The sequence below is a fragment of the Macrotis lagotis genome, chromosome 5 (assembly GCF_037893015.1).
Source record: "Macrotis lagotis isolate mMagLag1 chromosome 5, bilby.v1.9.chrom.fasta, whole genome shotgun sequence".
Classification (NCBI taxonomy): domain Eukaryota; kingdom Metazoa; phylum Chordata; class Mammalia; order Peramelemorphia; family Peramelidae; genus Macrotis; species Macrotis lagotis.
The window spans coordinates 238,025,188-238,052,540 of NC_133662.1; the positions used below are offsets into that span (position 1 = coordinate 238,025,188).

General features: G+C 40.4%; 1 long non-coding RNA gene and 1 pseudogene across 1 annotated transcript in view; one reads left to right on the forward strand and one right to left on the reverse strand.

Moving 5' to 3' along the window:
• The window catches only part of LOC141488711 (uncharacterized), a 111,038-nt gene that overhangs the window by 29,494 nt on the left and 54,191 nt on the right, over positions 1–27,353 (reverse strand). Inside the window, exons 2-4 of the long non-coding RNA XR_012468771.1 lie at positions 25,912–26,023; positions 25,431–25,482; positions 1,622–1,734 (exon numbers count right to left, since the gene is read on the reverse strand). This is a non-coding gene — a long non-coding RNA (uncharacterized LOC141488711). The remainder of the gene's footprint in view (positions 1–1,621; positions 1,735–25,430; positions 25,483–25,911; positions 26,024–27,353) is intronic.
• LOC141490144 (guanidinoacetate N-methyltransferase pseudogene) lies at positions 26,233–27,175 on the forward strand (annotated as a pseudogene).

Sequence of the window (27,353 nt, forward strand, 5' to 3'; positions counted from 1 at the left end):
TGCTTAGCATTGGTGATTACAAATAGAAAATTGAGAGAGTCCCTGCTTTCAAGTGCTCACATTTTAATTGGAGGAGACACAGCCTGCAACAAGTCCTACATTCAAACCTTTCCATATTTGATAAGACCTTCCAGGACTTGGGTTCTCCTGCCACAGTCTGAAAGAGCCAAGGTCATTTCTAAGGAGGCTTTGGAGGAGGACTTTGGCACAATATTAGAAATCAATTCAATTCGGCTCAGCTCAGTTCTTTTCTATCCACGAAGTTAGTCATCAAGGGTTTACTATGGGCTAGGCAATCATGCCCACACACATGCAAATCTCCTGATTGGTGTGAAGAATGAATCCCATGATGTGGTCACATCATTTAAATCCACATGGTGTAATTCCATTGGAATAGATCCAGTGAGCTTACATAATTATGTTTGAATAGTGCAAATTGAACAATATGCATTTCTCGGGATTCTGTGGCATTAATGAGGACCTAGTTGTAATACAACCACAAATAAACACACACATATAAAACATATATATGCACATATATCTCTACAATATAATAATTATAATAATAATGATTAATATGTTGGTTATCAGCATTTTTGTTATATGGTTTCCAGTACCTCCTGAATTCCAGTCTGTTGACCACTGGCCAAATGACTCATGTGGATTTTTCCATCCTTCCCAGGAAGAGTAAACCAACTGTTAAAATAATAACAACTCCCCTTTAAATAGAGTTGAAAGGATTGCGAAGTGCTTTGTACATGTTATCTCATTTGGTCCTCATAATATTCCCAGGCTTCTAGTTTTGGAGCTGGAAGAGAATCTCAGAGACTATTGAGCCCCAACTGGACTCAATTCACAGATGAGAAAGATAAAGGTTAAAGAGACAAGTTGATTTGCCCAAAGTTAAACTAGAAGTAAGAACCCAGTAAGGATTTGAATTCAGATCCTCAGACTCCAGAATCAGTGATCTTTATACTGCGACCCCCTGCTTTGTAATGATCGTGCTCCTTTTCCCCAGATTTCAAGGGGCAGACCCTGGACCTCTCCATGATAATTCAAAGACTCATTTGATTTAGAATTAAAGGAGACCTTGTTGTTCGGTGTTTTTCATTCATGTCTGACTCTTCATGAGTCTATCTGGGGTTTTCTTAGTAAAGATACTGGAGTGATTTGCCATTTCCTTCTCCAGCTCATTTTACAGATGAAAAAACTGAGGCAAACAGGATCACACTGCTAGTAAGTGATTGAGGCTGCATTTGAACTCAGGTTTTCCTGACACCAAATCTGGTGCTCTATTCATTATGGTACCACCTAGTTGTTGGGCAAGCTAAGTGTCACAGTGGAGAAGAGCATTTGCCTTGCATTCAGGGCCACCTCCAGTTGTCCTGATTCCTATCTGGCCACTGGACCTAGATGACTCTGGAGGAGAAGGTGAGGTTGGAGACTTAGAATAGCTCCCCCCCACTCAAATCCAATTCATGAAATCATGGTCTTCTTTGAGAATAAAAGACAAACATCATCATCACCTAGTTGCCCAGAGAAGACTTTCAAAGTAAATAAATACAAACCCTTAATGTTACAAGATAAGGAGACTGAGTCTCAGAAATTGGAAGAGACTTACCTAAGGTCACCTAGGCCGTTAGTGGCAGAGCTGAGATTCAAACTCAGGTCCTTGACTCCAACTTGAGTGTTCTTTCCAATGTCTCCCTGTGAGGTGAATTATTTTCGCTGTCCCTATTTTACAGATGATGAAACTAAGATCAGAGAAATGAACTGAAATTCCCAGGGCTACACAGTCAAATCCAGGTTTGGTGGAGTATGGGTTAGTCTGAATCATGGACACTTTTATTAGGAGCCGCTAGTGCCTAGGATCCTGGTAATTTTGACAGTGGCTCAACATCAGGGAGATTTTCTCTGTCTCTTCTGAGAACACTTATTGGGGCCTACAGAAGCTGCTGCCAGAGGCTGATAATAATACTAAATCACAAATAATATTTCTCTAACACTTCAAAATCAGAAAACACTTTCTACAATATTTAATTGGAGCCTCAGAGGGGTTGTCCCTTTTTTTATGGTTACTTGGTCAGTAAAGGTCAGAGATGGCCGGTCTTCTATTTACATGACTCTAAGCCTAGTCTCTGTTCTCTGTCCCACAGTAGCTCCTTGACAACTTAGCTGTTGAACATAGGCCAAGAAGGATTTTATTTCCTTTATTGGGCCAGAGTGAGGCAGAGCCAAAAAATTAATTACCCAGCATCTTCACCCTGGCTGTCCCCCGAGCCTGGAATGAATTCCCTTCTCAACTTCTCTTCTTAGAATCCCAAGTTTCTTTCAAAGCTCAAATCATGTGCTATTTTCTCCATGAGGCCTTTCCTGATTGCCCACCACCCTCCCCTCTTCCATCTAAATTAAAATATATCTACATGATGTGTTCCATAGATGTCCAGATTTGGAGTCAGGAACACTTGACACTAGCTGGGTGACCTCACTTGTCTATGTTTGAATTCTTCCTGAAAAGTGAGGGGGTACAACCCAGTGGTCTCTAAGATCACTTCAACAATAAATCTGGATTCCTCTCTTATATTCAATAGTTGTAATACTAATAGGTAGCATTTGTATAGTACTTTTGGGTTGCAAAGCACATTACAAATGACCTAGTGTGGGGCTGGCTAGGTGGCACTGGCCCTGGAGTCAAGTCAGGAGTTCAAATCCGGCCTCAGACACTTTATAATTACCTAGCTGTGTGGCCTTGGGCAAGCCACTTAACCCCACTAGCCTTGTAAAAACCTAAAGAGAGAGAGAGAGAGAGAGAGAGAGAGAGAGAGAGAGAGAGAGAGAGAGAGAGAGAGAGAGATGATCTGGTGTGCAAGTTCTAGAATTACTCCCATTTTACAGATGAAGAAACTGAGACAGACTGGTTAAATGACTTGCTTAGGGTTATACTGTAAGTATCTGAGGATAGATTTAACTTCAATCCTTCCAGTCCCAAGACTCTATCTCCTGAGCCCCAGATAGAATTTTAATCTTCAGGGCTGGGACAGTTTCATTTTGGGCTTGAAATCCCCAGTGGACAGCACATTGTGTCTTATTTTTCTTCTTATTCTTCTTCTTATTCTTCTCCTCTTTCTCCTCCTCCTTCTTTTCCTGCTTTCCCTTCTTTCTTCTTTTTTTCTTCCTCTTCTTCTTCCTCCTCTCTTCCTTTTTCTTCTCCACCTTCTTCTCTTTCTCCCTCCTCTTCCTCCTTCTCTTCTTCCTCCTTTTCTTTCTCTTTCTCTTCCTTCCTTCCTCCTTTCCTTTCCTTCCTTTATCCTTCTTCTTTTCCTACTTCTCTTTACCTTTTTGTCCTCATTTTTCTTCTCCTCTTCTTCTTCTTCCTCCTTTTCCTCCTCTCTTTCTTCCTTTCTTCCTTCTCCTTTTTGTTCTCTTCTCCTTCCTCCTTCCTTTTCTCCTCCTCCTCTTCCTACACCTCCTCCTTCTCCTCCTCCTCCTCCTTCTTCTCTTGTTATTATTCACTTAATAAATGCTTATTGGTGAATTGGATTGGCAGGCACCCACCTCTAGCATCAAATATGAAAATCTCTAGCTTTTGAAGCCCTTCACAATCTGGCACCTCCCTATTCTTCCAGTCTTCCTCCACCTCACTCCCTTCTTTCTACTCTATTATCCAATGACTGTTCTTTGTATGAAAGTCCATTTCCCGACTCCATGCCTTTGCACCAACTGTTCCCCTTCCTTGCAATGCTCTCCCTGCTCACCTCTCTCTCCTAATTTCCCTGGTCTCCTCCAAGGCCCACTCCCTCCAACTAGTAGCACCTTGTTTCTGGAATAACCTCCCATTTACGCAGTCTCTGTCTTGCTTGTACACAATCATTTACATGTTGGCTTTTCCCTCAGAATCGGAGCGCCTGAAGGGCAAGGACTTTTACAATTCATTTTTATTTTTATTTTTATTTTTTTGATGCTCAGCATAGTCTAGCTGTTGACTGAAAGGTGGTGAACTTGTCTGGGCTTGGAGAGATTGGGCCTTCCTGGGGCAGCAGATTTTGTCAAAGGTTGGGATCTTATGTAAAACCCCATTAGTTTGCCAAGACCAGCCAGGCCTTATCTTATACAAGCATAACCCCTGGGAACTCAGGGTCACCTCCACACCACTGGAACACCACAATGACGCATTCGGAAGGGGATGGTCTGAATATCCTGCTCAATAAAAACAAAGTGAAGGCGTCTAGCACATTGGCTCCATGCCCTATGGAACAATGGGGGAGAGTTATGGACAAGAAACCATCAATTGACACTTATTGGGGCTTATTGGGCACTGTGCTAAGCACTTTTACAAATATTATATCATTTGCTCCTTACAAGAGCCCTGGGAGGTGTTATTATTACCATCCACTTTTTTACAGTTGAGGAAACTGAGGTAGACAGAGGTGTTGAGTGATTTGATAGAGCACTTGAGTCCTCCCACCTATTGATGAGATTGGCAAACCGATACAGTTTCTTTTTTTGCTCTTTTTTCGAAGGGTCGGCAGGGTCCTCTGTGATTCCCTTGACTTATTCAAGCATTGGGGCCAGGCCAGTGTCTTTCCCCTGTGAAAGCGGCTCCAAGAACCAGGACAACAACATGTCCAGATGCTTTGCTCATAGAACAAACAAAGGCTTCCTGGTTGGGCAGATTCCAGGCACCAGGAAGATAAAGGGGTTGAAAGACAAACAGAGGAGCAAACTCTGCCATAATAACCTGAGAAAAGTCGAGGTGTGGGCCTTTCCACAAGGCTTTTTGGTCTTTGTTTCTTCTCTTTTTTTTGCTCTTTTTTCTTTTCTCACATCCATATCCAATAAAGGTCCAGCAGCATTTCTGAAGGGATGGATTCTCAGAGGGCAAAGGATTTGGAGAAATGTTTTACTTTCTACAGTGGAATGCTGCACCCAGGTAGATAGACTTGATAGAAGTAGCAAAGTGAAACAGCTGAGCCTGGAGTCAGGAAGATTCATCTTCATGGGTTCAAAACTGACCTCAGACACTTAGTTGGGTGTCCCTGGGAACATCCCTTGACTCTGTTGCCTCAGTTTCTCCTCTGTAAAATGAACCGGGGGGAGGAAAAGGCAAATCACTCTAGTATCCTTGCCAAGAAAACTCCAAATGGGATCACCAAGAGTCAGACATAAAAGAAAATGATTCAGCAACAAAAATAATAACAGTTAATATTTATATAGCAAATAAATATATATGTTCATGTCATATAAATATACTATATATACTTTGCATATACATGTATATATGACATATACACAATATAGAACACATATTATCTATCTGATGTAGAAAAAACAAGTTTTTGCTCTAAGTTGTTGGTTCAGACTTCCAGCTTAATAGCCAATATCTATCTAGCAAAGTAATATTTATGTGGACATATATATGAATATATATTATGTATAGACTACAAATACATACAAAAAGAATATATCTTATCTAACTGATGTAGAAGTAACAAGTTCTTGCAGAGTTGTTGGTTTAGACTTCCAGCTTTGGGAGGACTTGGAGTTGGTGGGGCATTATTTTTACTGAGTTATTGAAAAATTCTTCTTTTTTATTTTATTTTAAATAATTTTTCCTGGGATTGTTATAAAGAACTGCATGAGTTCATTCATGTCTATATTCATATATCATATCGATATAGATATGCCTATTTAATCTATATGAATTCATTAGAAGGTTCATATATATGTGCATATATGTAATAGACTTTATAAAATATATAAGAATATGTCATTCCCAACTGATCAATGGCAAAGGATAAGGAAACAAAAACAAGTTATAGTCATTTGAAAAATGCTCTAAATCATTCTTGATTAGAGAAATATAAATTGAGATATTTTTCACCTATCAGATTGACTAAAATGATTGAAAGGAAAAGTGACAAATTTTGGAGGGGATGTAGAAAAATTGGGGCACTAATTCATTGTTGGTGGAACTGTGAACTGATTTAGTCATTTTGGAAAGTACTCTGGAATTATACCCAAAGAGTTATAAAACTGGATATACCCTTTGACCCAGCATTATCACTCTTAGGTCAGTTTTCAAAGAAGATTAGGGAAAAGGGAATGTTTATAGAAACTCTCTTTTTGGTGTAAAAGAACTGGAAATTTTGGGGATCCCTGTCCATTGTGGAATGGCTGACCATATTATTGTATATGATTGCAATGAAAATTATTGTTATGAGAAATGATGAGCTTGATGATTTAAAAAAAAACATGGATAGACTTGTATCCAATAAGGAAAAGCAGAATGAACAGAACCAAGAGAACGTTGTAAATAATAAAAGCAATATTATTTTAAGAATGACTTTAGGGGAGGCTAGGTGGTGCAGTGGATAGAGCACCAGCCCTGGAGTCAGGAGTGTCTGAGTTCAAATCCAGCCTCAGACACTTAATAATTACCTAGCTGTGTGACCTTGGGCAAGTCACTTAACTCCATTGCCTTGCAAAAAAAAACCCCAAACTAAAAAAAAAAGAATGACTTTAAGAGAGAAGTCATTTTGACTATAATAAATACTGAAATAAACTACACCAGCTATATGAAGGAAGATAAATCTACCACCAGAGAAAGTTGTTTTTGTTGCTTGTCCTTTATTCTCGAAGAAGACCACAACATCAGAGAGGTGATACCATGACAAGAACATGAATTGGATTTAAGTGAGGGGGCTGGGCTAAGTCCCCAGCCTCACTTTCTCCACCAGAATCATCTAGGCTCAGTAGTCAGATAGGAATCAGGAAAACTGGAGATGGTCCTGGATGTGAGGCAATCAGGGTAAAGTGACTTGCCCAAAGTCACATTGCTAGTAAGTGATAAGTGTCTGAGACTGGATTCGAACGTCTGTCCTCCTGACTCCAAAGCCAGTACTCTAATACGCCTATCTGCCCCTAGAAGAATTAAATAGTTTAATACTGTCCCATCCAGAAATGACCTTGAAATCCTGAATCAATCAAACTCTGACATGGATAAGGAAGTGCTCATCACAATATCACCTATGAATTCTCAGGGCATCTACTCTTTCAATAAACAAAACGGTGCCTAATAAAGGGGAAAGCTAGAATTAGTTTCTAATTTTTCTTCCTTTTTGTTAGTATTTTTATAGATTTTTGTTAATTTTGTTAATATTTTCATAGATTTAGAGATGAAAAGCATAATAGATGTCATCAAATGCCAACTCTCATTTAATAGATGAGGAAACTGAGGGCAGTGATAAAAGTGACAAGACTAGGATTTGAACCCAGGTCCTCTCATTTCAAAGCCTGGATTCTTTTCACCATATCATCAGCCATACCTAAATTAGATTATCTAAATGCATGAACTGTTAATTAGAAGTATATATAGAATGATTTTACATCTGTCTATCTATCTATCATTTATCTGACAGACTCTCATCTATCTGTCTATCTATCATCTATCTGACAGATTCTATCATCTCTCTCTCTCTCTATCATCTATCTATCTATCTATCTATCTATCTATCTATCTATCTATCTATCTATCTATCTAACTATCTATCTATCTATTTGTGTCTCTTGGTAGCCATTTCTAAAACTGGAAGGCCAGGGGAGGGAAGGAAAAGAAATCACACAATTATTATATATTTAAAAGGAATAGCAAATGGTATATAATTTATTTGCAATTTCATATGCAATCATCTTTTTAAATCATTCTAAATAATAGAAATGCTTGAGTTTTTTAATAAATTAAAATTTAAATAAAAAAATTTTAAATAAGTTTTTGGAAATAACTCAGTGCCCCCCCCCCAAAATCCTTTACATACTGGGAGTGTGAACCAACAAATCTGCAAGAGCTTGTTTCTTCAAAATCCTCCTTTTCCTATTTGCATCCTTCAGGTCAAGCCAATAGAAACCTTTGCCTTTACCAGGACAGTCAGGAGCAGCCATAGAACCAAGTCTGTATTTGTTGGGGAGAGGGGCGGGACCTCAGGCAGTTCCATGGGTCAAACGCTTCACTAACTCCCTTTATCCCTGAAGGTCATTCTGGTTCTAACTCATTTCCAAGGATACAGGATCAGAGATCTTTAATGGTTCTCTATTGTGTCCTCATTCACGGGAGAGAATTTCACTGGTATAGAGAACTCCCTGGCAAGAAAACTGATTCCTACTAATGAAGGTGGGTATCTTGTTGGCACCATAAAGGCTTAGTGATGGGATTGAGTGATTAAGTGACTTGCCCAGAGTGACAAGACCATTAGGGGTCAGAAGTATGATCGAAACTCAGGTCTTTCTTTCTTTGATGCCAACAGATGCCTATCTGTTCACCAAGGAAACCACTGCCTTTCACTACCTGTGTGACCTAAAACAAATCACTTACTTGTCTTGGGCCTTAGTTTTATATATTTTATACCTATAAAATGAGAATGCTGTGAATCTAGAACCATTGGTCCCAAGTCCTAAAGGACTAGTGTCTTTTTTTAAAACAGGGAGTCAACAGATTTGGGGTTCAAAAGCAGATCTCAGGTGATCACAAATAATGTCATAGAAAACAGCCAAGAAACATTTCAGAACTCCAATTGAGGCAGAACCGGGTTGTAACTTCAGAAGACTATGGATGGGTCATGCTGGTGCTCAATGATACATGCATATAAATTTTTTTTTTAGATTTTTCAAGGCAATGGGGTTCAGTAGCTTGCCCAAGGCCACACAGCTAGGTAATTATTAAGTGTCTGAGGTTGGATTTGAACCCAGGTACTCCTGATTCCAAGGCCAGTGCTCGAACCACTGTGCCACCTAGCCGCCCCTGAGGCATGCATTTTCCGAAGATCAATGATCTGATTTATTTGACTCCATTATACTTTTTAGTAGGAGGAAGAACTTCTCTTTGGGGTCAGGTAGGGGCATGATATGCAAACAAAAGAAGGAAGAAGAGATAAAGAAAAAAAGATAAATAATCATAATAAATATAGAAAGAATGATTGATGATAGATTAGATAGAGAGATAGAGAGATAGATAGATGAATGATGGATGGATGAATAGAATGAACATTTTTTTATAAAATGGACCTAGGGAGCTGCATGAGTCCAGGGCCACCCAGGAACTATTCTGGAGTATTCTAGGCTCTCAGATTACCCCAAGTTCCATTCAGTTATGAAGGGATCTTTTGCCCCAGAGAATATCTGGGACAAAACCAGCCTCTCTGGCATCATTCCTTCCTCATCCATAAGTCTGTTCCCCCCAAAAAAATATTTCTTCTAAAGGAAGGACTTCTTCCCTGTATTCAAGAACTTGGATCAAATGAGATAAAATTTGTTATGAAGTAAAGGAAGAAAGGAAGAAAGAAAAGAAAAAAGAAAGAAAGGAATGAAGGAAAAAAGGAAAGAAAGAAAGAATAAAGAAATAAAGAAAAATAAAGAAAAAAGAATAAAGAAAAAGTGCATTCTATAAAAATGCTTATTTCTTTCCTTTGTCTCCCTCTTTTCTTTTTAACACACACACACACACACAAACACACACATAGACACACATAGAGTCAATTGTATTTCAATGTAATTACTTTCCTTTGCAGTCTTATGTATTTTATATTATATGTTTAAAAGTGTGATTCTGAGGAGTCTACTGACCTTTCCTGTGTCCATGATACAAAAAGCAAAAGGTTACAAAACTCCACTTTTATAAGCTCTGCTCTTTAAGCAGTCACTGGAGAAGAAAGAAGTAGAAGATGAGCAAAGTATAAAGACCCAGCCATTTTCTATTCTGGATTTGCCAGATGCTTCAAACATCTGGAATATGTCTCAATTCTTTTTCCTTAGCAACAATAGTACAGTTCTCTGCCAGATTCGTGGGAGAGAAGTGTTTGTGAGGTTTCATCGACTTTTGCATATTATACAGATTCCTCTTCTCCTCCTGACCAAACCTTATGGAAAGTTACCAAGAGAAGGACACAATCTGATTCTTCAGAGAAATTCATATGAACCAGTTTGCCATCCTCCCATCAGCAGCACCTGTCAGTGATGGTCAAGTCAGGGAATATGCTGTGTACTGGGAAATTTCTTCAGATGGAAGAGATTGAGTCCCATCTCTCTCCCCTCCCACTGCAAACCTTGAACTCCACCCCTAGAGCCCCACTGGGCTCTGACCAGCAAGCATGTCTTCCTCAGATGCTGATCTACTCCTCCCTTCCTAATCATCTTCATGTCATAATGTCTCTCATTTTTAAAAAAAAAAATTCTTTCAATGATTTAAAATCTATTTTTCTCCCTTTCACATACTCTTCCCAAATGGAAAAAAAAACCTTTGTAACAAATCAATCAATAATCAATCAATAATATTTATTAAGAGCTTACTATGTGCTAAGCTCAGGAGATAAAAAAAAAAGCCAAGAGTTCCTATCCTCAAGGTGTTTATAATCTAATGGAGAAGTTTACAATCTCAAAAGCATAGTCAAGCAAAATAAATTGATAATGGTGATGTTTGTCCTTTGTTCTCAAAGAAGACCCTGACATCAGGATGGTGATGCCATGATAAGCACATGAATTAGATTTGAGTGAGGGGAGCTGTGCTAAGTCATCAGCTTCACTTTCTCCTTAAGAGTCCAGTGGTCATATTTGAATCAGAACAACTGGAGATGGTCCTGGATGTGAGGCAATCATGGTTAAATGACTTGTCCAAGGTCACACAGCTAATAAGTGTCAAGTATCTGAGACTGGATTCAAATTCACTTCCTCAGGACTCCAAGGTCAGCGATCTATCTACTGTGCCACCAAGCTGCCCAAATTCCCATATTGCTTGCTCATAAGCAAAACATATATGTCTCAATCTTCACCCTAAATCCAACAGTTAGGAGGTAAGTAGCATGCTTACTTGCTTCTTGGATTGGCCAGTATGTTGATCAAAATTCTTAAATCTTTCCAAGTTGCTCGTCTTTACAATGCTATTGTTTGTGTATAAATTGTTCTCCTGGTTCTGTTTACTTCCATTTACAGCTATTCATAAGAATCTTCCCAGTTTTCTCTGAAACTGCCCTTTCTTCTTTTCTTGTATAACAATAGTATTACATTTCTTTCATGGTGCATCTCTGTCTCCTCTCTCTTGATCTCTGCTCCCCCACCCTCTCCCTCCAGCACCTTGATGGGCAAGTTTTAGGCTTTTTTAGACCATACCCAGACCTTTACTTTATTTTCTGGCTGTCTCCATCCTAGACCCTCCTTCTTCTAGCTCATTTTTTTGTGTCATCTTCCCTCATTAGACTGAATTCTCTTAGAAATGGAATTATCCTGTTTGCTTTTGTCTCTCCAGTGCTGACCAGGACATAGAAAACACCTACTAAGTCCTTCATCTTCATACCGACCTACCTACTTGTCTATCATTCTTTCCATTTTTCTAAGTGATAATAAGGCAGGAGAAGAGAACCAATATGGATAATTCGAATTTACAAATAGTTTCAAGTTTCCTGTCCCCAGAAAATCTTTCTTACCAGAGCTACCGAGTAAAGGCAAAGAGTTGATTTCATCTTCTTTGATTGCTCCAACCCAAAGTTGATTGGTTGATCATTGTCCTTCATTCTCAAAGAGGACCACAACATCAGGAGGGTGATGCCATGGCTTGCAAATGGATTGGATTTGAGTGAGGGGAGGCTGCACAGTCACCGGCCTCACTCTCTCTCTCCAGAGCCATCTAGGGCCAATGACCAGATATTGATGAGGACAACTGGAGATGTAGGGTAGGTTGAAATACAATATGCTTACTAAATAGGGTCCTAGATTTGGAGTCAAGAAGACCTGGGTTCAAATATTGCCTCAGATACTTACTGATTGTGTGTGACCCTGGTTGAGTCCCTAAATCTTCCTGGACTTTAGTTTCCTCATCTATAAAATGAAGGGGTTGGAATTGCTGGCTTCTAAGGTCCCTTCCAGTTCCATTTCCTAAAGATGGATAGCAATAGGGAGCAGGAGAGGCAATAATGTTATAGCGTCCAACTGGATAATCAATTAAGTGAGAAAAAAAATTCATTTACTAAGTGCTCCAAAGTTTTCAAAGTGCTCAAAATCATATGTCACACTTGAAGGAAGCTTCTCTGGTTGCCAAAGTTGTTTATAATCAGGCTTCAGTCTACTTTCTTAGGATTGTTATATTACTCTTCATATACTTTATGCTTTATTCAAACTGGTCGACTTAGGACATGCCATATCCTACCTCCATGCCTTTGTGCAGGTTTTTCTCCAGCCCCAGGAGCACTACCTCCTCACCTCTATCTCCTAACACCTCCCTTTTCTTTCAAAGCTCAGCTTAAGGTTTATTTTTCCTTGAGAACTTTCCTGATCTCCCCATTTGCTAATGACTACTGACCAATTATTTTGTGTATAATTTTTGTAAGATGTTGCAGTTACAGGTCTACATGTTGCTTTCTCCCGTACAATGTAAACTACTAGACAGAGACCATTTGGTCTTCTATAGCCTCAGAATTTAGCACTTGGGATCCGACACTTGGTAGGCATTTCACAGGCTGTGGAATGAATGAACAATCAAGCATATCATGGAATCCAACCTGAGGTTGGAGGATTTGGGAGCAAATTTCAGAGTTAAAAGAGGATGAGACCAAGGGTCACACGATGTTAGCTAGAGACAAATTAAGACTGAGGCTCCTGGACTTCCATCCCAGAAGGTTGCTTCTCTATATCACATCATGCTACTAGGCCAACATTCTCACCATTAGAGTCAAAAGATGGCAGCATGACAGCAGAAAGAGATTGGGATTAAATAGATTTGTGGCCATGGACAAGGCAAATTAACCCCTCAGGGATCCGTTTCCTCATCTCCAAAATGAAAATCTGGGTGTCCTCTGGGTCCCTTCTAGATCTGCAGTCCTGTAAGGTTTTGACTTTCCCATCACTACTGAATCAGAGAAAATTCAGAGAGTTCCATTGAGACAATAAATAAATTAATTGAAAGTAAACCAGATGTGAATAAGTCCTTTAGTAGTTAAAAGAAACTAGGTGGTGCTGAGGACCTGAATTCAAATTGGCCTCAGACCTTTACCAACTATGTGACTCTGGGCAAGCCACTTAAAATTGTTGACTTCAGTTCCTCATCATAAAATAAACTGGAAAAGAAAATTACAACCCACTCCAGTATCTTTGCCAGGAAAATCCCAAATGGGGTCATGAAGAGTTGGAAATGACTGAAGCAACTCAAGAACCACAAAAACTAGATGTGAATAAGTCCTTTTGCAATTTGAAAGTATCATAGAGGGCTTTGGGTCATCAGATAAAAGCAGATGGTTCCACACAGGAAAGATCTTGTAAATAGTTGGAGAGAATCATTTATGACTTCTGGGGCTCTGGACAAACCATTGAGCCTGTCTCAGAATTCAAGGGTTCCTACAGCAGACTAGTTGTGTGGTAGCCATATCCAGTGGTGAAGGATTCCTGAGAGGAAATTGTCCACAGCAGATGGGTGGAGGTTTCTCCCCTTGGCAGCAGTCTGCATTGACATTGATACTAGCATCTCTTAGAGTAGTATTTAAAGGACTTATTCACATTAGTTTTGTTGTTGTTGAGTCCAATTCTTCATGATCTCATTTGGGATTTTCTTGGCAAAGATAAAAGAGTAGTTTATCATTTCCTTCTCTATCTCATTTGGCAAATGAGAAAACTGAGGCCATCAGGGTGAAGTCTAACTCTGTGAAACCATTTGGGGTTTTCTTGGCTCATGGAAGCATCTACAACAGATGCTGTGAAGCTCACAGAGGACAAACTAGGGGCCCTAAAGAAAGATAGCTCAGGTTCTCCAAGGACTCTCAACGTAGAGAGGAGAGCTCCGCAGAAGGGGAACATCCTAAGACTTACATGAAGAGAGGGGCACCTGGTGGTGCAGTGGATAGGGTTCAGGAAGACTTAGATTCAAATACAGTCTCAAATGCTTACTAATTGGGCGAACCTGAGTAAATAATTTTACTTCTGTTGTTTTCAGTTTCTTCAACTGTAAAATAGGTATCATATATCACCTACCCTGTAAGGATTAAATAAGATAACATTTGTTAAGTGCTTAGCACATAGTAGAGCTAAAATAAACGCTTTTCTTTTTCTTTTGTTGTTGTTGTTTAGTCATTTCAGTCATGCCCAGTACTTCATGATTCTGTGATTTCTTGGCAAAAATATTGGAGTAGTTTGCCATCTCCTCTTCCAGTTCATTTGAAACTGAGGTAAACAGCATGAAGTGACTTGCCTAGGATACACAGTCTATAAGTATCTGAGACCAGATTAGAGCTTGAGAAGATGAGTCTTCCTGGCTATAGGCTCTTGTAGTCTATTCCCTGTGCCACTTAGCTGGCTCCCCTATCAATCAAATAACAAATAGTACCAATTATGTGTTCTTGGAAAGGAGGCATTTATAGTTATATAAACTCTATGGCCAATGAATCAATCATATCAATGAATCTAACATGAAGAACCTACTATTTCTCAAGTATGGTTCTTAGAAATTAAAAAGGGGGCAGTTAAGTGGCAAAATGGATAGAGCACTGCCCTGGAGTCAGGACAACCTAAGTTCAAATCTGGTCTCAGACACTTGATCCTTACTAGTTGTGTGACCTTGAGCAAGTCACTTAACCCCATTGCCTTGCAAAAACCAAAAAAAGAGAAAAGGAAAAAAAGAAATTAGAAAGGAAGTCATTATAGAGTGGCTGAGGATTGGGGAAGAACAGGGCAAAGAGGGATATATTCTAAGCAAAGAGCCCTTAGAGGGGTTTTGGGGATGGGCTGAAGTAAATTATCTCAAGAGATGAGACAGGGGTGGGCAGAGGAGAGGGGCGGGACAGACAGAGTTCGGCTTGGCTCTCTCCACTGTTTTGTTTGCCTCCCCATCCTCTCTAGGGTCAATCCTATGTAGACACACTTGTAATGAGTAACCAAACATATCACGTCAATGTAGAGGTCTTGGTGCCAAACAGGTTCTCTCTCTTCTGGGTGAAGTGCCAAACTGCAGTCCTTCAACCCATGTGCTCTTCTCCTTTCCAGGTTGGAGGCAAGCCATCCACACATTTTTCTTTGACTGTCCTGGGGAACTGCCAACCACTTAGCATTTAGCCTGGACCTGACCCAATGACCTAAATGTGAGTGCAACCTGATATTGCAGGCCCCCCACAGGTATTTTGCAGTCTGTTGGGGATTGTTGGCAGCATTTTCCTGCTCTCCCACATGACGGGCGATGAGAGTTGCATGTCCTTACTTCCATAGGCAGTTTTTCCAAAAGTTGATGATGGAGTGAAGAGAAACAGCACAAGATGACTTCACTCATTTTGCTCAGATCCAGAGCTAGAAGCAATGGGGAGCAGTTGTAGAGAGAGACAAACTTGGGCTAAAAACTCTCACATTTAGAAATGTCCAAGATGAAAAGAAATCTGGAGATCGTTCTGCAATCAATACTAGCTCTTCTTTTTTTAATTTATTTTTTCAAATTACTACAATAATCTTGCTGTAAAAGTAAACATAATCCCTACTCCCCTCCCCTCCCAAAGATAGAAAAGCCTCAAGGAAAATAAAGTGAGAGGAAAAAAAAGTATGCTTCAGTCTGTATTTCAGATACCAGCAACTCATCTTCGGGATGGATTGCACTCTTTATCATAAGTCTATCAGAAAAGTTGCTATTGCTAGTTGTATTTCCTTCCATTCTATTCCTCTCCACTCCCATTTATTCTGTTCTTTCTCTTCTTTCACCCTGTCCCTCCTTAAAAGTGTGCTGTATCTGACCATACTCTCCCAATATCTTCTCTCTCTTCTATCACCTATACCCCCTCCCCCTCCTCTCTTCCTCCTGTCCCCTTTCTTCTCCATTTTTCCTCTAGGGTAAAATAGATTTCTATAATCTATTGAGTGTGTATGTTATTTCCTTTCTGAGTCATTTCTGATTAGAATGAAGGCACCCTCATTCCCCCTCACCTTCCCCCTTCCACTCCATTGCAAAAGCTTTTTCTTGCCTCTTTTATGTGACTTATCTTAGCTCATTCTGGCTTGCCTTTCCCTTTCTCATAGTACATTCCTTTCCCACCCATTAAGTCCATTTTTATAATATATTATACCTTCATATTCAGCTCCCTCCTGTGTCATATATATATACATACATATATATATATATATATATATATATATATATATATTCCTTCTAACTGACTTAATAAATGGGAAGGTTCATATGAATTATCAATATCTTCTTCCCATGCAAGAATACAAGAAAATCAACATCATTAAATCCCTTATTTTTTGCCCTTCCCTTCCTGTTCACCCTTTCTAGGCTTCACCTAAGTCCTGTACTTGAAGATGAAACTTATTGCTCAGCCTGGGTTGTTTCAACAGGAAAGTGAAAGTTCTTTTTTTTTATTGAATGTCCATCTTTTTTGCCTGAAAGAATATGCTCAGTTTTGCTGGGTAGTTGATTCCTGGTTGTAATCCAAGCTCTTTTGCCTTTTGGAATATCATATTCCAAGTCTTACAAGCCCTTAATGTAGAAACTTCTAAATGCCATGTAACTCTGTCTGTAACTGTTGGGAGCCAGGGTCTCTAAGCTATTTGACACAGTCGCAGCAAGAAGACTCAAGGCAGTCACGCTGCCTGATGGAATAACATTTCCTTCTTCAATATATATAGGGATTCCATGTATACCCGTATTTATAGGTCTATTATTGATTGCAAAACTTACTCATCCTAATAGTGGAATAACTATAAAGGAAGGATTTCAGAGAAATTCCTTGAATAAAATAGATTGTGAACTCTGTCCAAATTTAACAGGATTGACTCTCCCTGAGACACACAAAAGGCTTCAACATTATGAAATCTTTGGAAAATACAGCACTGGGAGTTCCAGGGAGGTGTCAGAATGTATACAGGGAAACCAGATACAAGATTGATCAGATAGAATTCCAGGGAAATTAACAGTTTTGCCCCCCTTATCATACACAGGAATATATGATAAAGATGGTGAGAGAATAGTCAGTATAGGTGACCAATATATGAACTCTAACAGCCTTAGTTTATTGGGAAGGAATAAAAAGTCATAGAAACTGTAGCGTCTACCAACAAGGGCTGAAAGGAATATTAGTTATTGAAGGAGTCAACGGATGAGTGGACAAACATAACTACCCTCACTATAGGTTGTCAAGGGAGCATATCAAAAAACATTACATATGCAGCACAAAAACATAAAAGCATTCTATTAAACAAATTATATCAAAAATTATTCTAAGAAAAGTCTGCTTAATTAATAACTTTACTATGCAGCAACAAACTAGGCAACAGGCATGTTGAGGTCATCACGGTCTGAGGAGGGACAAGAAAATTAACTACATGATTTGATAATCACACTTGTAACCACTACATGATCAGACTCGTAACCATATGAACTATCTGATTAATGATGAAAATTGTACACTTTTGTAACCAAGGAAATGATTTTATTTTATTTGTTTGATATGATTCTGAGACTATAAAAATAAATCCAAGTAGCTGACAGTCAGTCAACCTGCTCCTGCCTTTACCCACTTGCTGATTCAACTCATTTTGCTGACTCTATCCCTCCTGTCAGGTTCTAAGGACCCAGCGGAGGCTGGACCCCTGCATGAAACTTGATGATATTTGAATTGTTTCTTTCTGGCTGTTTGTAATACTTTCATTTTGACTTGGGAGTTCTGGAATTTGGTTATAGTATTCCTGGGAGTTTTTATGTTGAGATCTCTTTCAGGAAGTGATCAGTGGATTCCCTCAATTTCTATTTTAACTTTCAGCTTCTAGGATATCAGGGCAAATTTCCTGGAGGATTTCTTGGAAAATGAAGTCTAGGGGTGGCTAGGTGGCACAGTTGATAGAGCACCTGCCCTAGAGTCAGGAGTTCCTGAGTTCAAATCCAACCTCAGATAATTACCTAGCTGTGTGGCCTTGGGCAAGTCACTTAACCCCATTTGCCCTGCAAAAACCTAAACCAAAAAAATGAAGTCTAGGCTTTTTCTGGTCATGACTTTCAGGTAGTCCAATAATTTTTTTTTTTGCATTTTAATTTTTATTTTTTTATTCTCATTTTGTACAAATGTTTTTTTTTTACATTAATAAAACATTCTTGTTTAAGAGTAAACAAAATACCCCCTCCACCCATGAATATAGACTTGCTTGAGTGATAAAGTAAAAGGGAGAGGAAAAAAAATTAAAATAAAAAAATAGTAATAATTGTAGGTATGGCCAGGTGGTGCAGTGGACGAAGCACCAGCCCTGGAGCCACGAGCACCTGAGCCCACATCCAGCCCCGTAGACCCAACAATCACCCAGCCATGTGACATGCAAGCTACCTGATCCCCACTGCCCTGCAAAAACCAAAAAGAAGAAAAAGAAAAAAAAAAGACCCAAAATAAAATAAAATAGTAATAATAGTAGGGGTGGCTGGGTGGCAGACAGAGCATTGGCCCTTGAGCCAGGAGCACCCAGGTCCAAATCTGGCCTCAGACACCCAAAGATCACCTTGCTATGTGGCCCCAGGCTGGCCACCCGGCCCCATTTGCCCTGCACCCTGCCCCAAATTATAATAATAAAAAATGTGCTTCAGTCTTTGTTCCAACACCAACTCTGTCATGGGTGGATCACATTCTTTATGGTAAGTCCATCGCAAAAGTTACTTCCATATTTTTCCAACGTTGCCATTGCTGATCGCAACTCCCTCCTTTCTTATTTCTCTACTACCATGTACTATATTTTCTCTCTCCTTTCACTCTGACTCTGCTGTAGGGTAGCTGAGTGGCACAGCAGACAGATCCCTAGTCCTGGGGCCAAGAGGCCCTGAGCCCCCATACCACCCCTTAGGCCCAGAATCTACCTGGCCTTATGGTCCTGGGCAGGCCATCCAATCCCAGCCCCTTGCAAGAAGTAAAAAAGAAAATGTGTTATATCTGACCACTGTCCCCCCATGGTTCATCCTCTCCTCCTTCATTCACATCCCCACACCTTCCCCCTGCTCCCCCCTCCTTCTTACTCCAGATGCCTATACCCCATTGAGTATATTTGCTGTTTCCTCTTCTAGCCATCTCTGATGAGAGCAAAAGTTCCCTCATTCCCCTTTGCCTTTCCCCTTCCATATCCTTGTAATAGCTCATTGTAATAAAGAAAAATCTTATTATATGAAATATCTTGGCCTATTCCCCCTCTCTTTTTTCTTTCTCCCATTACATTTCCCTTTTTTTCTATTCACTCCAGTTTTACACCAAATTTACACCATATTTTATCTTCGAATTCAGCTTTTTCCTGTGCTTCAACCACAAAAACTCCCTCTACCTGCTCTATTAGCTGAGAAGGTTCATATGAGTATTATCAGTGTCATTTTTCTATGCAGGAATCCATGCAGTTCATCATCATTAAGTCCTGCATATTTCCCCCCTCTCCTCCAATCTCCATGCTTCACCTGAGTCCTGTATCTGAAGATCAAACCTTCTGTTCAGCCCTGGCCATTCCAAAAGGAACATTTGAAATTCCCCTGGTTCATTGAAAGTCCATCTTTTTCCCTGGAAGAGGACATTCACCCTTGCTGGGTAGTTCATTCTTGGCTACATTCTAAGCTCCTTTGCCTTCCGGTATATTGCATTCCAAGCCCTACGAGCTTCCAAAGTAGTTGCTGCTAAGTCCTGTGTGATCCTGACTGCAGCTCCATGATATTTGAACTGTGTCCTTCTGGCTGCTTGTAATATTTTCTCTTTGACTTGGGAGTTCTGGAACTTGGCTATAATATTCCTAGGGGTTGGTTTTTTGGGATCTCTTTCTCAGGGGGATGGGTGGATTCTTTCCATTTCTATTTTGCTTCTAGAATATCAGGGCAATTTTCCTGTAGTAATTCTTTGAAAACAATGTCAAGGCTCTTTTCCTGATCATGACTTTCAGGTATTCCAATAATTTTCAAATTATCTTTCCTAAGTCTGTTTTCTACATCAGTTGTTTTCTCAATGAGATATTTCACATTTTCTTCTAATTTTTCATTTTTTTGGTTTTGAAGTATTGATTCCTGATTTCTGGTAAATTCATCAATCTCCCTGAATTCTATTCTTTGTCTGAAGGATTTGTTCTCTTCAGAGAGTTTTCTTATCTCTTTTTCCATCTGTCCAATTTTGCTTTTTAATGCATTCTTCTCCTCAATAACTTTTTGAACTGTTTTGTCCATTTGACCTAAGCTGGTTTTTAACATGTTATTTTTTCAAGCATTTTTTGGATTTCCTTGACTAAGCTGCTGACTTCATTTTGATGTTTTTCCTGCATCTCTCTTTTTTTTCCCAATTTTTCTTCCAACTCCCTCATTTGATTTTCAAAGTCTTTTTTGAGCTCTGCTATAGACTGAACCCACTTTCTGTTTTTCTTGGAGTCTTTAGATGCAGGAGCTTGTGCTTCCTCATCTTCAGACTGAGTATTTTGATCCTTCTTGGGCTCATTTGCAAAATATTTCTCAACAGTCTTCCTCTTGTTTCTTTGCTTGTTCAGCCTAAGCCTGTTTTTGGGGGGTGCTTCCTGAGCTTTTGGGACATTCCCACAAAGGTCTTAGTGTGTGGGGCTCTGTCCTCCCTCCTGGTCTGTGAATAACCATATGTGCTCCTGTCTGCCATGGGCCTGAGCTGGAGGGAGCCCCTGCTGTTCTTTGTCGGGGCCTAGACTGTGATCAGTATCTGAATGTTGTTCAGAGCCCCAGAGTCGTGTTCCAGGGGCAGAGGACAGAGCTCTTCAGTCTCTCTTCACTCCCCTCCCTCAGCTCAATGGGTTCATGCCCTGGAGGCTCCTGCTTACCACCTCCGCCTGCTTCTGTTCCTGGATCTGGGCTGAGGTAGCCACTCTGCTGGCTGTGTGCCCTGAGGGCTGGGCTCCATGTGCTTGCTCTGGCAGAGGTCCCTCAGCTGTTCTCCCACTTTGTGCCTGTTGTTCTCCCACTTTGTGCTTGGTGCTCCCCAGGGTGTAGCTCAGGAGACTCCCCTGCTGCTGTGAGCTGTGGCTCCCAGCATCCTGGGGCTGCCTCCAGGAGGCTGAAGTTCTTTCACTCTGGCGGGCCACCCCTCTGGCCGGCCGGCCCTCCGACCCCAGGGAGCAGAGCCTTTCTGCTCTTTTCCAGGTTACCTTGAGTAGGAGAACTGCCTCTCTGGGTCCCTTTGTGGGTTCTGTCTCTTGAAAGTTTAGTTAGAGTCCTTAGTTTCAAAGTTTTATCAGAAAGCGCCTAAGACTCAATCCTTTCTTGTCCCCATCTTGGCTCTTCCCCCTCTAGTCCAATAATTTTAAAATTATCTCTCCTGGATCTGTTTTCCTGGACAGTTGTTTTTCCAATGAGATATTTCACATTTTCTTCTAGTTTTTCATTCTTTTGATTTTGTTTTATTGTTTCTTGATTCCTCACAAAGTCATCAGCTTCCTTTAGCTCAATTCTACATTTGAATGAAATATTTTCTTCAGAGAGCTTTCTTGTCTCCTGTTCAATTTGACCAATTTTGCTTTTTAAAGCATTCTTCTTCTCATTGACCTTTTGGACTGCCTTTTCCATTTGACCTAAATATCATGTAAGATATTATTTTTTGTATTTCCTTCACCAAGCAGCTGACTTGGTTTTCATGATTTTCCTGCATCACTCTCATTTCTCTTCCTAATTTTTCCCTCTACTTCCCTCATTTTATTTTCAAGTCTTTTTTGAACTTTTCCGTAGCTTGAGATCAATTCATATTTTTCTTGGAGTTTTTGAGTACAGAAGCTTGGACTTTGTCATTTTCTGAGTGTATTTTGATCCTCCAGGGGGGCCAAAGTAATTGTCTAAGGTCAGATTCTTTTTCTTCTGTTGTTTGCTCATTTCCCCAGGCTATAATTTGAATTTAACTCTTTGTTAAAATGGGGCTCTCTTTCCAGGGTGGAAGACCCAGTTTTCCATGCTTTTGAGGCTTTTTTGTAGCTGCTTTCAGGAACCCCCCCTCTCCTAGGGACCTCAATTTCTTCAAAGTCTTATGAGAGGTTCTGACTGCTCTCTTGGCCTGTGATGTGGTCTGTGGATGACAACAAGCACTCCTCTCTGTCCTGGAATTGTGAGGAGGGTCCCTGCTCTGCTATGGCAGTATGGGACCCCAGACTGCCACTTGGATCTGAGTATGTGCAAAACTATACCCAGGGACAGCAGAGAGACCTCTGCAATCTCCCTCTACCCCATCCATGGGCTGGTCAGAACAGTCAGAACACTCTGGAAGCAGCTTGCTGGGTGGCTCCACAGGCTTGTTTCTGGTTCTCAGGGCTGGGTCCATGCTGAGGCCAGAGCTGACCTGGGCTTCATGCTCAGTCTGGTGTGGCAAAGTATTCCCACTGACCCTCCAAGTTGTCCTTGGCAATCCCAGGACTGAGAGATCTGGAAACCATTCCCACTTCCACAGACCCAGGCTCCCCCAGGGACCCAGGGATTCTGCAGGCTATTCCTAAATGACGGGAGTCAGTTTGCTCCATTGTCCGACTTGGCCCAGGCTGTGCTGTGACCCTTTCCAACCCTGGTGGAACAGACTCTTCCCACGGATCTTCCAAATTATCTTGGACTGGAAAATTGTTTCATTCAGTCTTTTTGTGGGTTCTGCCTCTTTAGAATTTGGTTAGAATCATAATTTAAAGGTATTTGGTGTGATCTGAGGAAGAACTTTGGAATTTCCTGCCTTTACTCCACCATCTTGGATCTCTAGCCAGTACTTGATCTTCTTTAATTAATGATCATATTTAGAGTGAAAACAATATGGGTTAAAAGTATAAAAGTTGGGGGTGGCTAGTGGTGCAGTGGATAGAGCTGGCCCTGGAGTCAGGAGTACCTGAGTTCAAATCTGGACTCAGATACTTAATATAATTACCTAGCTGTGTGGCCTTGGGCAAGCCACTTAACCCCATTTGCCTTGCAAAAACCTTTTTAAAAAAAGTACAAAAGTTGATACTTTTATTCAAAACTCTTTTTAACATTTTTTTAAATTTATATGTTTCAGGAAGTTTCCAAAAAACACTTGAATTCCTAGAAGATTATTTTTTGCTTAGAGAGACCATCACACCATGATAAAGGGAGTCCTTTCCCTGGCTAACATGAACACCACACAGAGAAGGAATACGCACGACAGAAAGGAGATTGTACAGTATAGGCCAAGTAAATTTCTAGAGGCCAAGGAATTTTCCAGAAACATAAGGATGTTCATGGGTATCAGATGCTGCAGAGAAGCCAACAAGGAAGAAAACTGAAAAAAGGACATTGAATCTGGTCACTGTCTTTTAGAATATATAGAGTTGTTTCAGCAGAGACAGGGGTAAAGAAGCCAGCACTGGTAATGGAAGGAAGAAAGAGAAAAAACAAATAATAAATTCTGCTATGGGTCAGATATTGTACTAAGCCCTTTACAAACATGATCTTATTTAATCCTCACAAGAACCCTGGGAGGTAGGTATTATTATTATTATTCCCATTTTCTAGATGAGGGAACTGAGGCAGACAAAAGTTAAATGATATTCCTAGGATGATAACACTAGAATGTGTCTGAGATTAAGTCTGAATTCAGGTTTAAATGACAGAGCAGTCCCCTATTCCCACCTCACTGGGGATGAAAGACCTGGGGGTAGGTTTCAGAGAATGGCAAGTGGAGTGGAATGACTACATGAAAAATTGTGGTGGGCTGGAGGCAGTGTTAGGGAAAGACTCACAAATGTATACACACACTCCCAGATGAGGCCCCATCCGGAAAGTAGCAATGGAATGCAGAGACTGCAAAAGATGAATTCTCAGCTTTTAGGGTCTTCCCCAGGGAGAAGAGGGAGTTGCCTCCACTTCCACCACAACCTCATCTTTTGCCAGTGTTCTTGACTTCCTTGAATAGGACAAAGACATTAAACTTCTCTATTCTTCTGCTTTGATCTGGAAGGCTTTGGGGGGTATCACTTTTTTCAAATTCCCCAGTCAGCTTGGGAAGAACAAAGAGCCAGTTTAATCTCCTTTAGAGCATGGTTGTAAGCCATCTAAGCTGGTTAAACCTGATAAGGTAGTAATAAACAGTAACAGGCATGGAAATCATTAACTCTGGGAATCCTGACAATAATGTTGCTAAAGGAATTTCCTAAAATGCTCTGTGGGCTGATGGGGTTGGGGGAGCTTAGGACTAAAATTCAGATGTCTTTTTCTTCATCTTTTAATATGTTTTGAAGTCTTCAAATAAAATTCTGCTGATTCACTGCTGTTTGTGTATGTGTTTGTGTGTGTGTATGTGTGTTGTATATATATTTTTTAAAAAAATTATGGAGAGGAAGCATGGGTCAGACCTGGGGAGAGTGAGTAAATAAATTCACTTGGATGTAGACTAAGTTGAATTCATAAAGGGTGATGATATTGAGAAGAGCAGACAAAAGTGTGTGTAGTACCACAAAGTTGAAGGAGACAAACACTAGACTGGACCTGTTTGGCAGAAAAACTGGACAGTTTTCAGGATTCTCTTACCTAGATGTCAACAAAAACAAAGGTATTATCTGGGGAGGGGATACATTGGTAGAATGCTTGAAAAATCTAAGGAAGTATATCCCTGGGACAAAAATGATCTTTGTGGTCTTCACAGTCATTAAGATGAAGGCAGAAAAGATGGACTTGAGAACATGCCTTAAAAAGTTGCCCATTGAATAATAATTGTCTGTCTTATTCATTATAAAATTATTTTATTATTATAATTTATTATATAATATGTTATTATTATTTATTACAAATCCTATGATGGAATTTCTTCTGTTTTCTTTTACATGAACCCTATTTAAATGACCATTTTTAAAATGGTTTCATCAAGAGAATTTTGATCACAAACAGATGTTTAAAAATTTTATTCAGTAGTCCTAATAAAGAAATTATGTAGATTAGAAAGATTTGTATTTAAATGAGAATTATTGTGTTTTCTCTGCTTTGATCATAATTCAGTTACGAACAAGTTATCACATTTTTCTGGGTTTTTTTAAAGATTTGATTAGGCAAGTTGTTTTTTTTTTTATCAAGGGCAATGCCTCCACCTCTATCTTGGAAGGTTTTGATTTATTTTGGCTTCTTTTACTAAACAATGGGGAAAGTCCACTTAATAGTTTCATGTGACTTTAACTGGTAGTATTTGGGGGGGGTAGGGGAGTGGGGGAGGTGGGAGTGGAATTATCTTTTAGAAAAAATGTGCCCTAGTCTGTCCAAAGGCAAGGTCTACTGAATCAAAACAAACCCAGGTATTTCCAACTTAAAATCCCTAATTTTCCATACTTTTAACAGCCTAATTACAATGATTTGATTAATTAGTGCCTTTAAATTATTTTTCAAAAAATAAAATTACGTTTAATTTTGATTGATTTGTTTTCTTTCATCTTTATATTCAAACATACCCTTACAGAACAAATTAAACTGTCCTTGGCCTCTAGATACTTACTTTACTTTAGGGAATGGATGTTTCCATTAAGGAGTCAAAATTCTTCCTATATCTGGAAAGAACAAAACACTCAAAGTCAGAAACGGAAGAGTTCATTCTGTACTTGAATAGGAACCTTCCTCTTGCTACTGAACTTGGAGTTGAGATTCATTCCCAACAGTGGTTCCCCTTGAAATTCTCTAGGAAAGGGGAGTCTCCATCTTCCTGAAGTTACCCATTCAGTTTTTGTTTGACTTGAATTTTTAGGAAATATCTTCCTTTTTTTTTTAATTTGGCAAGGCAATGGGGTTAAAGTGACTTGCCCAAGGTCACAGCTGGGTAATTAATTATTAACTGTCTGAGACCAAATTTGAACTCAGGTCCTCTTGACTCTGGGGTGGGTGCTCTATCCACTGTGCCATCTAGCTGCCTCCCACCCCTATTCCCTTGTGGAAATGTCTTCCTTAAATCAAGCCTATTACTATCTTTCTGGTTTTTGTACCTTGGCATTGGGTTCCCTTAGATGAATGCAAGTCTTCATTATCTTGTGCTTGGAACTTCCATTGTTTCTGGAGGGTGCAGACAGAAAACCTCTTGTCTCCCTAGCTGAAAATCTAAGAAAGAGAAAGGAATGGATGAATCTTAAAGAGTCAAGGGCCAAAGAGACAGCACCATTTCTCCTCAGTCCTCCTTAGAAAATACAGAGAGAGGGTGGCAAATGAACCAATGCAAACCCCAGTCATGGCGATATATGGGAACCAATTAGGAGTTACTGGGTTGTCCTAAGGATCCTTTAGAACCATGCCAGATGGGAGAGCGGACCATGGCTGGCCAGGCTGCCCTGGCGCCCATCTTCCAGGCGGGCGAGGACTGCTGGCCCTCCTGGTCCGGGGCGCCCGCCGGCTACGATGGGCCCGACAAGCACCTGCAGATCCTGGGCAAGCCAGTGATGGAGCGCTGGGAGACCCCCTACATGCACTCGCTGGCTGCCACCGCCTCCACCTAAGGGGGAAGAATCCTGGAAGTCGGCTTTGAAATGGTCATTTCAGCCAGCAAAGTGCAAGAAGCCAACATCCAGGAGCATTGATCGTTGAGTGCAATGATGGCGTCTTCCAGCGGCTTCAGGAGTGGGCCCAGCATCGGCCCCATAAGGTTGTCCCCTTGAAAGGCTTGTGGGAAGAGGTGGTGCCCTATCTGCCTGATGGACATTTTGATGGAATTCTATATGACACTTATCCCCTCTCTGAGGAGACCTGGCATACCCATCAATTCAACTTCATCAAGGCTCATGCTTTCCGCCTGCTGAAGCCTGGGTGTGTCCTCACTTATTGCAATCTCATGTCCTGGGGAGAACTGCTGAAGACTAAGTACATGGATATCAAAAAGATGTTTGTGGAGACCCAGATTGCAACCCTGGTGGAGGCAGGTTTCAAGAAAGAGAATATCAGCACTACTGTGATGGACCTAGTGCCCCCTGAGGAATGCCGCTACTACTCCTTCCCCAAGATGATCACCCCAACAGTCATCAAACACTGAAGATGCCAGTTTTCTCTTCCTACTAGGCTGACCCTGGACTGGGGGCACCAGGGACTCTAGCCTGCTAGGTTTGCTCAGTAGATCCCAGACAACATATTAACAGTACTTGACAGAGGAACTTGACACAAGAAGAGAGGCAGAGAGTAAATAGGGGATTGAGGGACTCTCTAGGCCTGTCTCCTGACTCAAGGCCCCAAGGGTAGTAAAGAGGCTTCTGTTTTAATCCAACAAAAGCATATTAAGCTCTGGGCTGAGCCCAATGCCAGATGTTAAGGTTTAGGATTTTTCTGTCTTTTGATTTGTCTACCATCTTAGTCCTTGAAGGCCACTCAGGGCCTTAATTTGTTTCATTTGTAGAAAAGGTACATGTACCTGCTTGACAGGAAAGTTAATAATTAGGCTACCTAT